Raw genomic sequence first — 13,347 nt, 5'->3', positions numbered from 1 at the left:
TTTAACAACTAAATTTCCACCAATAAGAAATTGGTTATCTAAATTATGGTAAGACCATAAAGTGAAATTCTAAGCAACCATTAAATATGATGACCTAGTTGACAAGAGAATTATGTTCACTATGTAATGTCAAGTGAGAAAAAGATTAGCATCGTTATACCTTTTATGTAAAATCATATGCATATTTTGTGTGTATGAATTTGCAAAATGCTGTCTATAACATTGTTCATCAAGATATCAGTGGTATTCCTCTTGGATAATACAATTCAGGCTAATACCTTTCGTCTTTACTCCTTGTGGTCATGTTCACCTTTCTCTGTACTGCATATCTAGGATTTTATAATTTAAAAAGTAATACAGATATTTTTATTTTGAAAACACAAATATTGAAAAACATTTTAATATCCCTCCTAACTCTTTTTTCTCCCTAAGCTAAGCCTTCCTGACTCTCAATATCTCGTCAAATGAAATGAACTGGAGTCCCTCCTTCTGTCTTCAGAAGCCCCTACCCCCAGGTTACCTACATCTCCCCTAAAGTACAGTAGCCAGAATGGAACACAGTGATGAGGATATGGTCTCTCCAGCCCAGAGTGGAACACAGAACTCACTTCTAGATATCATGCAGCCAATGGTGTGATTAGCCTTAATGGTACCACTCCTCCCCACTGATCTGTGTGGAGCTCCCTGGTCTTTCTCACACATCGCTGGTTGTTAAGCCATCAGATCCATGATGCTGTTACTTACTTGGGCCCAAATGCAGCACTTGACATCTATCTCTGTTTGACATTTCATCAACCTAGACTTAGACTGGGCTCATCTTTTCTGCCTGTGAATTTTTATAGAGCCTGAGTCATTCAATCAGCTGCTTTGCTCTCTTTTCTAGGCAACTGAGAACTCTGAAATGACATGGTCATTTTCTCCCGAGGTAGGATAAGCACAGGACAAATGTAGATGAATTCCTCTACTTGCTTCCTCTATGCTCCCATAGATGAAATTATCTACTTTGCAAGTCAAAAGCATACTTTTTTTTTCTAACCACTATTGGTAGGTATATAAGTTGACCCAGTGTTTCTGGAAGGCAACTGGAAGTTGTCTAGGTAAACATTAAATGTAGATAACCTTTGACACCAAAATTATATTTCTATATACAGGGTCCAGCACAAATAACACCCCTTTTATTACAAAATCTTTTTTTAAAGATTTTATTTATTTATTTTTAGAGAGGGAAGGGAGGGAGGGAGGGAGAGAGAGAGAGAGAGAGAGAAACATCAATGTGCGGTTGCTGGGGGTTCTGGCCTGCAACCCAGGAATGTACCCTGGCTGGGAATCGAACCTGGGACACTTTGGTTCCCAGCCCGCACTCAATCCACTGAGCTACGTTATTACAAAATCTTTTATTACAAAATCATAAGCATGTAATTCTGTAATGTACTCAAGCATACCATATTACATTTTAGGTGAAATGTTCAAATTAAAACTATAAATTATTACACCCATATTATTATCCTACCAACCACACTCAAGCAGGCCTTACTTCTGCCTGACCTTGTATTGTTTCTGTATGTTCTGTCTTTATATTGATATAATTTGACTTTAAAGATGACTTCCTAGAGGTGTTTTATATATATATATATATAAAACATATATATGTGTGTGTGTGTGTGTGTGTGTACACACACACATATATGTATATGTTCATCATTGATCACAGAAGTGTTCAAGAGTGTAAAAATTGGAAGCAAACTAAATATTAAAACAACGAGGGAGCAGGTAATCAATATATGGTAGTCGTTACACAATTAAATATAATGTAGACATTGAAAATAATGATGCAGTAACATAATTATTATCACGTGTCTTAACAACATACCAAGTGTAAAAGGTATGATTGGTTCAGTTTCTTTTTAAGGAAAAATTATATAGAAAGAGAGAAATGGTTGGAAGGACATGTTTCAAAGTTGCAAGAGGTTATCTCTGGTGAACCTCACCAGGTGGCTTCACTCTTACGCTTTTCCATAATGTCTAAATGTCTTTATAATGAGCATTTTAATAACAAGAAAATCAATATTTATTTGGGGATTCTTACTATGTGCTCTTTTGCTTCTATTTGAATGAAGGTTTATAGTTGAAGTCTCATTTACTCTTATATGCTGTATTAATTTTTTTTTTCTGTAAAGGGCCAGATACTAAATACCTTAGTCTTTGTGGGCCAGAGAGTCTTTATTACAGCTACGTACCTCTGCTGTTGTAAAGCAAAACCAGCTACTCAAATGAGTTTGGCTGTGTTTCATTAAAACTTTATTTGCACAAAGAGGTAGAGCACTCTGGCTGGTGTGGCTCAGTTAGTTGGAGTGTAATCCTGTACAGCAAAATGTTGGGGGTTCAACTCCCAATCAGAGCACATACTTAGATTGCATGTTTGGGTCCCAGTCAGGGCATGTACAGGAGGCAGCCAATCAATGTTTCTTTCTGATGTCTCTCTCTCTCTCTCTTAAATCAATAAACACGTTTTAATTTAAAAAAAAAAAAACAGGTAGTGGGCTGGGTTTGGTTCATGGGTAATACTTTGTTGCCAACCCCTGTTCTTCACCTACATCAAAAGCGCATTTTCCTTTTCCCACTTGGTGTTTGCAATCTCTTGCATATATCATGTATCAGTCAGTTTTTGCTGCATAACAAAGCATCCCAAAACTTAGCAGCTCAAAACAACAACTATTGCCCTGGCCAGGTAGCTCAGTTGGTTGGAGCATCTTCCCATGCACCAACAGGCTGTAGGTTCAATTGCCAGTCAGGGCAAATACCTAGGTTGTGGGTTCAATCCATAGTCAAGATGCATATGGGAGACAACCAACCAATGCTTCTTTCTCATATCTCTCTCTCCCTCTCTCTCTCTCCCTCTCTCTCTCTCTCCCCCCATTCCTCTCTCTTTAAAATCAATAAAACACATTCTTGGGTGAGGATAAAAAAAATGAAAACCACCTATTCACTTATGACTCTGAGTTTGGGCTGGAACACCTTATCTCTATCCCATCAGGATCATCAGGGCCCACTCATTTGTTTGAGGTCAGCTGGCCATCAACAGTCTCACACGTGTCTGGCTGGCTGTCAGCAGGAGTGATGGAAGTAATGGGGCCACATGTCTCTCATCATCCAGCAGGTCACCTGGGCTTATTCATCTGATGGTGGTCTCCAGTACAAGTCCAAGAGCAGTAGAATAGGACTATCCCTAATCTGAAGCATTTTTTGAGCCTCTGCCTCCAACACATTTGCTAGTAGTACTTCGCTGACCAAACAAGTCACATGTCCAAGTCCATATTCCAGGGCTATAGTTCCCACCTCTTGATGACAGGAATTGCAGGCACATGCAGAGGGATATGTATACAGGTTGGGGAATATGTGGACATTTCTTGGTCAATCTGACAAATTCCCTCATCAATGTCACCTGTGGTCCTTTCTCCTTCTAGAAGCTCTCCCAGGCACCTCCCGCTCAGGTAGATGACTATCCTACAGGGTCCTTTTCCTTTTCCCTTAGAGTAAGACTATTGCTATATCTTTTGGTCAACAACTGCAATCTCAATGCATCTTTTCCAGATATAGGTCCATTATTCTTATTTTCACCTGCAGTCAATTGTTACTAATCCTGGAAAAGTGAGTCAAGCAGCTATTTATAAATCTGCTCAAAATATTTCTCCACTCTCCGATTTCCGTCTTTAAAACTTGTATTTAAATCATTAGCCTATGTCACTTCCCATTCACTGAATTCCTCCTGCTTTCCATGTGTTCACATTCAGGCCTTTGAAAAATGAAGATTATAAAACTGGGACCGTTCCCATGGTGACACATTGGTCTCTTTGATCCTCTTTACTCTCACATGCCGAGTGAACCACCCAGACAGCTGAAGCTCATTATAATCCTTTCTGTGAAGAGAGATCATGCCTTCTTCATTCACCCTCCTTCCCCCAACAGCATATACAACGCTGCTGGCAACCTTTAAAAGAAAAGACTTTTAAATCTTGCTCAACAACCATCCTTGATAGAGATAGTGACAGTGGGGATGTAGGGGAAAGAGCATTAAATATAGAGTCAGAAGGTTGAACTGGGTTCAGAGCCAAACTCCACCACTATTGGTGTGGCCTGGGACAAGTAATTTTTTATTTTTCTCATGTGAAAGCACCCAGCAAAATATAGAGAACAAACAGAGTGCTCGGTAAATGTTTATTCATTCATGTTTGCCCACAGTCACATGCAAAGCACTGTGGGAAGGGGCCACAAAGGGTTTGGCGATTTGTGAGACCCATGTGCCAACAGGGAGCTCATGACAGGGTGGTAAGTGAAAGCTCACAGCCCAAAGCTTCTATTTTTTTATTCTTAGTAAAAGGATGATGTAGGAGGAAAACACTTTTAAACACTTGTCACCCTTTGAGCTGACTAACAAGGAAATGAACAATAATGATAATGACCTTCAGACTCATTTTCTCATCCAGGTCATCTCCATCTTTAGCCCCAAGTCCTGACTTGTTTCCTATGGAAGAAACTCTCTAGTACAAGCCCACTGTCGGTGCAGCGTCCAGCATCTCATCGCTGATAGGCGATTACCTCAAAAAGGCTTTAGAAAGTCCAGTTCATCCAAGGGCTGGAGAGCACTGGATAGTCAGGTTATGGAGTCACAGTGACAACTGCTTTAGCAGGAATACCTCTGAATACAGAAGAATAACTGCAAAGAGCAAAAGCAGCTATGTTTTTACAAGAAATAAAGATGATTTCATTTGGCTTATGTCACTTGGTTGTTTATTTTCACTCTTTAAAAAATGACAAGAGAAAACTGAAAAATAAAGAGTCAGTTTAAATTAGAGATGTTTACAAATGCAATCTGTTATTTGGGTGACCGTGAGCAAATTAATTTAAACTCTCTGAACCTTAAATATTCATCTATAAAATGAGGATAATTACCCTTATTATCTCTGACAACATGTCAACATCTAGTAGAGAGCACTCCCAAAAAAAACAAATAAATGACAAATACACTCTACACTGGTTGGTCTTTGGTAACCCCAAAGTGGTCTTTAGCAGAGAGAGAGAGAATTCTGTACCTAAGAGGTGCCAGGGTTTTCTATGCAATGACTCCAATTCTCAGGTCTATTTATCTTCAGTTCTACAGATTAAGAACCTGAGACTCAGAGAAGTTAGGTAACTGGACCAAGATCACAGAGCTACTATGCAGCAGGTGTTCCTGACTCCAAAGTTAATACCCCTTCTAAATCACTGTCCAAATAGTGCTAACCATAGCCACAGACTAGAACAGAGTGTGGCCCTGGTACCCCATCAGGAATGTTACTCCTGCAGAGACACAAGCTCTGGATTAGAATTTGGCCAGGGGTCCGGGAGAAGGAGATCTGGCCTGGCTGGTGGAAGTGTCTGGCCGGCACCCTGGGGCGCCGTGTTCGGTCTGGCCTGATGCACAGTCTGCACCAATGAGCAGGAAGAGGGCGTCGCTCTGGCTCTAATGAGGTTCGCAGATGCTGGAGACATGTTGTAAACACCAGTGGGTGTGGGTGACCAGGAGGGTGGAGGAGCCACAATGGGGCTGTTCCAACAGCTCAGAGCGGATAGAAATATCGGCAAGAGGTAATGAGAGGAAACCCTGTCACTGGGGCTTATTTGGGAACAGATAAAAACCTGGACACTCTTAGCAAGAGGCCAGGGTCTATGGAGGCAACAGTGGCCCTCACACCAGAGGGAAAACTCCAGGAAAGATGATACAGAAACCTAGAGCTCTGAACTGGCGGCCTTCGTCCACCAGCAAAGGTTTACCTCCTGGTGTACAGCTCTGCAGTGTGCCTCTCTGTCTAGACTTGGTCCCTGCTCACCAAATGACAGTGTGATTAATATGAATTAATTTGAATCCTGGCTCCCTGCTTGCCAGCTGGGTGACAGGGCAAATCATTAACGACTTTAAGCTCTACTTTCCTCATCTGAAAAATGGGTATAATAACTAGTACCTTCCACACCGAGTTGTTATGAGGATTAAATGATATAATGTATATGAAAAAAAAAAACCCCACTTGGTACAGTACATAGCCCACCTTCAGCACTTAACAAAGAGTGGCTGCTAATATTAATACACCTCTCTTACATGCCCAGACTCCAGGGTTGATATTGTCTGGGTGTGGGCAGAGGGAACAGAGGACACACTCACCTGGGACACTTAAATGCTATTAAAGGGGCCATTTGTTGTGGTCTAGGTAGGATCAAGAGGAATAGCAATGGATTTTCAGACACCCAGGAACCAACAACATTAGCAACCTAATTTCTCTACCCCCCACCCTGGCCCCAGCCTTGGTTAGTTAGCTAGAACCCAAGGACATTGGCCACCACCAATGGGAGATGGAGAGAGAGTGTGGAGAGAGCAATGTGGCCACTGGCCAGAACAAAGCACAAGCATCAGGAGTGGGCAGGGGAGCCTTTCTTTCCCCACGTGCCCCTCAGTTTTCAGCCACTGCCTCCCACTGGCTAAACCCCAGGGGATAGCAGAAGGCAAGGAATGCTGTCCTGTTCAGCTTCTCGGGCACTGATGGGGAGTGGGGGTGCAGGTGGGGGGAGGCAAACAAAGCAGCCCAGGCTCCCAAACTCATTTATTAGTCTCATTAACCCTAAGAAAGTTGGTGTCATTAACCTTCTATTTCAAATGAGGGAATTCAGCTCAGGGAGGTAGTGCAACCCACTCAAAAACCAAGCTAAAAAAAAATGGTGGAGCCCCCATTAGAATCCAAATCCACTTCACCAGCCTGCTTCAACAGACTCAGTCGATTGTCAAGAGACTAGATTTGGAGGCCCCTTGTTGTCCAGCGGGATTGGGCGGGAGGGTTTTCCCACATGAAACCAAAAGGTTGCACTGAATTTTAGATGGGTTTGAGTTAGGGGGTAGTCTGTAAAAACAAACAGACTAAGAAAAAATAAAGCCTTTCTGTGCCCACCTGGGTTAGAGCTCCTCGTCTCTTCAACAGGCTTGCCCCAATCCTTAGGAGTGCTCCCTATGGGACCGGAACAGAGGTGACAGCCCGCGGGCACAGCTTTCCCTTAGACAGCACTTTCACGTGCCAGAACTATTCCAAGTCCTTTATGTGTTCACACGTTCTAATAGTAGAACTTTAATTAATTCTAATAGTAGAGCTTTAATTAATGTAATCATCCTTAAATCCCTTACACACAGATTCTGCCCTTGAAGAACTGGCACGGTCCAGTATAAAAGACTTATTTACAGATGGCTTCAGCAATGTGTAGTGGCTACGTCAGAGGGCAGCCAGAGGTTCCAGAGCAAAGAGCAGAGTTAGTGACTCAGTGGTGAGCTGGAGGCGGCCCTTATTGGCTTCCCAGAGCCAGCTCTTCCTAACTACATCTTTAGTGACCACATTGCTAACTTGAAATCAGCCGTGGTGGGAGTAATTGGTAATCACTATAAATGAAAGTTGTTACTTCTGTTTTGTTGTTGTTGTTGTTAAACATTGACCAGCACATTATTGCCTGGAGGGCTTCCCAGAGGAAGAAGTATTTGAGGCAAATGTATTTATAAAGAGATAGAAAGGTGTCCAGCCCCCTCTCCTCCCACTCCCTTCCTTTTCCACACCCCTGTCTCCAGCCTCATGGAGCTAATCAAGGCATATCCCTCCTCAACTCCTGTGTGCTGCTCTGCCCTCTGCCCTCTGCCCTCTGCCCTCTGCCCTCTGCCAGGACGATCCCTTCCCTCTGATCTACCAGAGAAGCTCTTATGCCTGCTGAGTCTCTTTGCAGATGTTGTATATGTAATCACCTGCCCTGAACCACCAGCTGGACGACCTTGGGTGTCCTGATCATCTCAAAACCTTGTTTTCCTAGGCTGTAAAATGGGAGAAATATGAGCTACCCTGTCTACTCCACAGAGTTGTCCTGGGAACGGAGTAAGATGGTCCAAGGGCCACCCTGGAGAGGTGAGCACCAACAAAGGCATGCAATGAAACGCTGGACGTCAGAGCTGGGAGCAAGCTCAGAAACCATCGAAACCAACCTTCTCAACTTACAAACGAGCTAGCGTATTCCTTGGCTAGATTACTGAAGGCAGTGGAAAAACATGATCCCGTGAGTGTCCCAGAAGGAGACCTCTCCTGGGTGCCCACCATGGACTTGTGGGCACCACCAGGCCAGACCTCCCAGGAATGAGATTCTGGAATCACTGCAGAAACAACAACTGCCCAGACCTTTCTAGGCAGTGGGCCAGAGAGAGGGGAGGGAGAACCAGGTGGGCCAGTGCTATACAGAGATCTGGTGAGGTGGGATCTTTGGAATGTTACCTGGTGTGGTGAGGCTCATATTCCCTCACCACCCCCACACTGCCCCCCCACCTTATCGGAAGAGAGGAAGGAGGGGAGGCAGAAAGGAAGGCAAGGAGACATGGGGCCATGCAAACCTGAAAGAGCCAGTCTATAAGAAGAGCTGTAACATGGGAACGGAGCTCTGGGCCTGCTCTGCTTGGGATCAGGTGAGCTGAGCCATGGGGGTAACACTGAGGTGAGGACCAGGCCAAGGCCAGGTTAAGTCTTGGGGAGCAGTTCATAAGGCAGAAGTTCATAGCACAGGTGGGCATCAACAGGAACCCAACACAAGGGGTAGATACCAAGGGGCTGAAGAGTCAGAGGACACTGCTGAGGTCCTAGAGAAAGGGCGTGGAGAGCAAGGGCTGCAGTTCTCACCACGCTTCTCACAGGAGTTCGGAGTCAGGATACAGTTGCGTTTCCAGTGCTGTCTTCATTACACAACACTGCGTCAAAACACTGGCAAGGCAAACAATACAGACATGACAAGCGGGACTCCCCAGAGGCTCATGTTGATGTGCATCCTTCCAAGCCTTTGTCTGTGAGTTTATAGCCATGTATGTTCATGGGGAAAATATGCAGCTGTGCGTGCATGTGTGTGTATGTGTGTGTGGATTAAAGGAATGGGCCAGAAACGCTATCCTGAATGTTACTGTTTGCACCTGTGACCGCTGCACATACACACACAGCAGAACCACCACATTCTTTGTAAGCCTCCCCCTACAATCCCACGGTCTGGGGGAGTGGTGGGTTACCTAATCAACCCCCCATTGATAGACATTAGACTGTTGCCAGTTTTTCATTTTCGAGCGATAATGAACACCCCTTCATAAGCCTGTCCCCAGGAAGCAAAGAAAATTACATTGCATATATTTTTATTCCACATACATATGAATAAGAAAACTTTTCAGAGGTGAGAATTGCCTAAAAAAAGTGTGCAGCTCAACCCCTGACTGAGGCACCCCCTGATTTAAAACCAATCTGAACAAAGATACCGAAAGACTGTCATCAGGAACTAGGACCGCATGCACCCAAGACAGGACCAAAATGCTTGGTAACTAACTCATTTCTACCTCCACTTGCAAGGACTCTGTCTATCTTATGTCCCCTTAGTCATCATTTGGGTGAGTTCTGCACATTTATGCTTGGTCTTTTTTTCATCTGTCCTCATAAATCAACCCTTGCCGTCTCCTAATCAAAGCCAGCTTTTCAAACGAAACCATAGCCGGGTGTTTAACTAACTAAATATTGTTTTTCCCCCAGCACTGACAGAGAGGAGGTGGGATGCGGCCTTGATAATTGTCCTCCCTTCCTCAGCAACCCCAGGAAACCACGTGCTGCCCCTGCAGTTACTGACAGAGCCCCAGGTGGGTGGCAGCCACAGGTTTGGAAGGAGCTGTGTTGGGAGGTTTTCCTTTGTGGTCTGGATTTCACTCCTACATCGTGGGATCCCAAGAAGAAGGTTACCTTCCTGGTGAATAGATCACCTGCCCTTCATGAAAGAGGAAAATAAAGTGCGAAGCTGCCTGGAGTGGTGCCCAGCCAGCCCTTGGCGATCCAGCTGGACTTTCCTTCTCCGGGTCCCACCAACCTCCAGGCCAGCGATTTTCAACCGGTACGCCATAAGAATTTTTCAAACATGCAATACCTGACTCTTTAGTCAGGGGCACTGACCCCTTTTGCTTTAGATTGCCAAATTTAAAAAACGACAACAGCCAAAACAACAATAGTTGACCAGTGTGGATGAATCAAAATTATACCTTTTTTTGGTCAGATCAGGAAAAAATAGAATTTTTTTGGTGTGCCGTAGAATTTTAGTGATTAGTTTATACATGCCGTGAGATGAAAAAGGCTGAAAATCGCTGCTCTAAGCGGCAACAGTTGCCAGAGAACAGAGGGTGTCAGCTCCTGCTACCCTGCTTCCAACAACCCCCGTCTCTCTGGTCTCAGGTGGCTACTAGTGTGGCCTCCAGAGCAACAAGACTGAGTGCATGTTTCCCTGAAAGCTGCCCTTGAACCTCATCTTGAACTTACCCTCAATCCTCCAATTGTCCCCACCATCTGCAGCAGTGGTTCTCAAAGTGTGGTCGCTGGACCGGCAAGCAGTAGCATCACCTGGGAGCTTGTTAGAAGTGCAAATTCTCAGGCTCCTCCCAGACCTACTGGATGAGAATCTCTGGGGTGGAGCAGAGCCGTGTATAGTCTAATGAGCCTTCTGGGTGATTCTAATGCAGGCTCAAGTTTGAAAAACACTGACTGGCAGGATGAGGTCCCTGTTCCTAATTCAGACCCCAGCCCTCATGCACTGGCCCCGCCAGCCCCTGCAGCCCCATCTCTCATTGCTTTAAGTTTGCAACTCTATACCACATGGAGCAGACACACCCCTGTAGGTCTCTCCTTCTCTCTGTGCTTGCTGTCCCTCTGCCTGGTGTGACCTCGCCCACCTGCCTCCACATATTAAATGCCTACCCCCATCTTTTAAATCCCAGTCCAGTGTCCCTGTAAAGACTTCCTTGCCCTCTCCAAGGAGAGAGAAAAATAGCTAACATGTGCAGGGTGCTTACTATACACTGGATACTATTCTAAGAACTTGCCATTTAATAAAATGTAATCCCCTCAATAACTCTGCAAGGTATGACTGTCACTCCCATATGACAGATGAAGAGACAGAGGCCAGAGAACTTAAATAACTTGCCCAAGTTAATAAGAGGTGAAACTGGGATGTGAACCCCTGGCTGTGGAGCCTTTAACCTTTTGTTCTTTCTATTGCCTCCTGTGATGTATCCAGACCAATGGTTGTAATGCATCCCCTTGGGCCTCTTAGAACACACCTGTTCCCCCTGCCTCATGACAGCCATTCAGTTCTATGAAGAAAACTCTCACCCTACCCAGAGTTGCTCTTGTCCAGGCCAACACCCACTGTCCACTCAACTGGCCTCCGTGTGACTTGGCTCTGCTTCCACAGCTGCCAGCCCTATCACTACAGCTGGCTTCTGGATGAGGCCTCTCATTGGCTGCCTTTGATTCTCCCATTTCCTGTTTTAAATTTCAGGGCCCAAGCCTTTGCAACTAGAATGATGACATGACATGCTTTCTGAAAAATCTCATTTTCTAAAGGCATTTCCTATTGATTTCCTCCTTTACTGAGGCTCCGCCCAGCCTGGCTTATGTTAAAAAAGAAGAAAAGGTGGGGTAGGGGGAGAGAAATCTGTGTTTTTCCAAGTTCAGGCTGACTGGCAGATTGCTGTCCATGTCCCTCTGTGGATGAGCTGCTCAACCAGCGTGTCCCAAAGCTGTGGGCCTCGGAACCACCTCTGAAAATCCAGCCCCCAAAACCCCCCTTATATTTCTCTCTTCACCACCTGTGTGGGATTTGTGGCAGCCTGGTTTCTCATAGGGAATTCTGTGGCTTGAAAGATCTGCCTTGAAAATGAAAGGCCCACTTCCCATCTCTCCTCAGCTCAGGGAACTAGTTTCTGGTCCATGGAGACCTGCCTCTGCAACCCTCATATGCTCCCACTTCTCCTAGAACGGGGTCCAAGTGCCAGCTTTGGAGTCCCATGAGCCTGAGCTTGAACTGTAGCTCCCTGTTAGGTACGTGGTTTTGAAGAGGCATTTAACCTCTCTAATCCAGTTTTCACATTTGTTAAATGGGGTAAAGAGAATGCTGGAGGAGTTTCGTGGAGCTGCCATGACGCATGAGCACAAACTTGGTGGCTTAAAACACAGTAATGTATCCTCTCACAGTTCGGAGGCCAGAAGCCCAAACCCAAGGTGTGAGCCGGGTTGCACTCCCCCTGAAGGCTCCAGGGGAGAATCTCTTCTGCCTCTTCCAGCTTCTGGTGGTTCCCAGGTGTCCCTTGGCTTACAGCTGCATCACTCCCATCTCTGCCTCTGTCTTCCTGCAGCCTCCCTCTCATCTCCCTACAAGTCTCTGCCTCTGTCTTCCTGCAGCCTCCCTCTCATCTCCCTACGAGTCTCTCCTCTCTGTGTCTCTTCTAAGGACATACTTGTCATTGGATTTAGGACCCACCTGGGTAATTCAAGATGATCTCCTCTGAGTATCCTTAACTTGATTACATTTGCACTTCCAAATAAGGTAAAATCACAGGTTCCCAGGGTTGGACCACAGATGTGTCTTTGGGAGGCCATTATGGAATGCACTGCAAATACCTACTCCGCAGGGTCACGGTGCAGTTGAAATGAGCGCACGAACAGAAGGTGCCTAGTGCGGTCTCAGCACAGGGTGCCCAGCAAGTGTACAGTTGTGGTTTCCTCTCTTCTCCTCTGCCTCCATGCCCACCCTGCCCCACTGCATTTTGGGAGTCTGGCTTTCTGAACTGGCCCAAGATCAGCTGGGAGCAGACAGCTGCTTGTTATAATGGTTCCACATGTTATATGGAAAATGTTATAATTGTTCCTGCATGTTACAATGGTTCCACAAAGCCCTCCTTATGTGTACAGATCACCTGACTCACATCAACAACCAGGTGAAGTAGGCACGGCAGGTACTTCGTTAATCCCCACTTTAAAGACAGGTACATGGAGGTTCAGAGACGTTACATCACTTACTAGTCCCACGCAGCTGAAAACTGGCATGTCGAATGAGGCTATCAGAGTTCCCTGAGATTTAATGTATAAACAGAGGATGACCCTGTTGATGATGCTCAGCTGTGGGTCATCTGGAGGTGTCAAGAATGCAAGGAGATGGTCGTCCAAGAAATATCATTCCTGCCAAGGGTCAAAATCTGCTCCTGCCTTTGTCACTAGCCAGACGGTAAGTGCAGACAATGCAGCCATCCCCGGGCTCGTGTCAGGGTGTCTGACCACCTCACCTCTCCACTGATGTCTAAATGAACTTCATAGTTGAAGTTCTTGTTTCAGAGTCTGCCATGGATAAAGGGGTCAAGTGGGAAACAATCTCAAAACCATGGGTGCCTGGCCTAAAGAGGTATCCCAATAAACTTTTGCAGGACAAAGGGAAGGAGAAAGCTCTGCTGTG

The sequence above is a fragment of the Phyllostomus hastatus genome, unplaced genomic scaffold (assembly GCF_019186645.2).
Source record: "Phyllostomus hastatus isolate PE091 unplaced genomic scaffold, TTU_PhHast_1.1 phas_contig_34, whole genome shotgun sequence".
NCBI lineage: Eukaryota > Metazoa > Chordata > Mammalia > Chiroptera > Phyllostomidae > Phyllostomus > Phyllostomus hastatus.
This window is presented reverse-complemented; position numbering follows the sequence as displayed.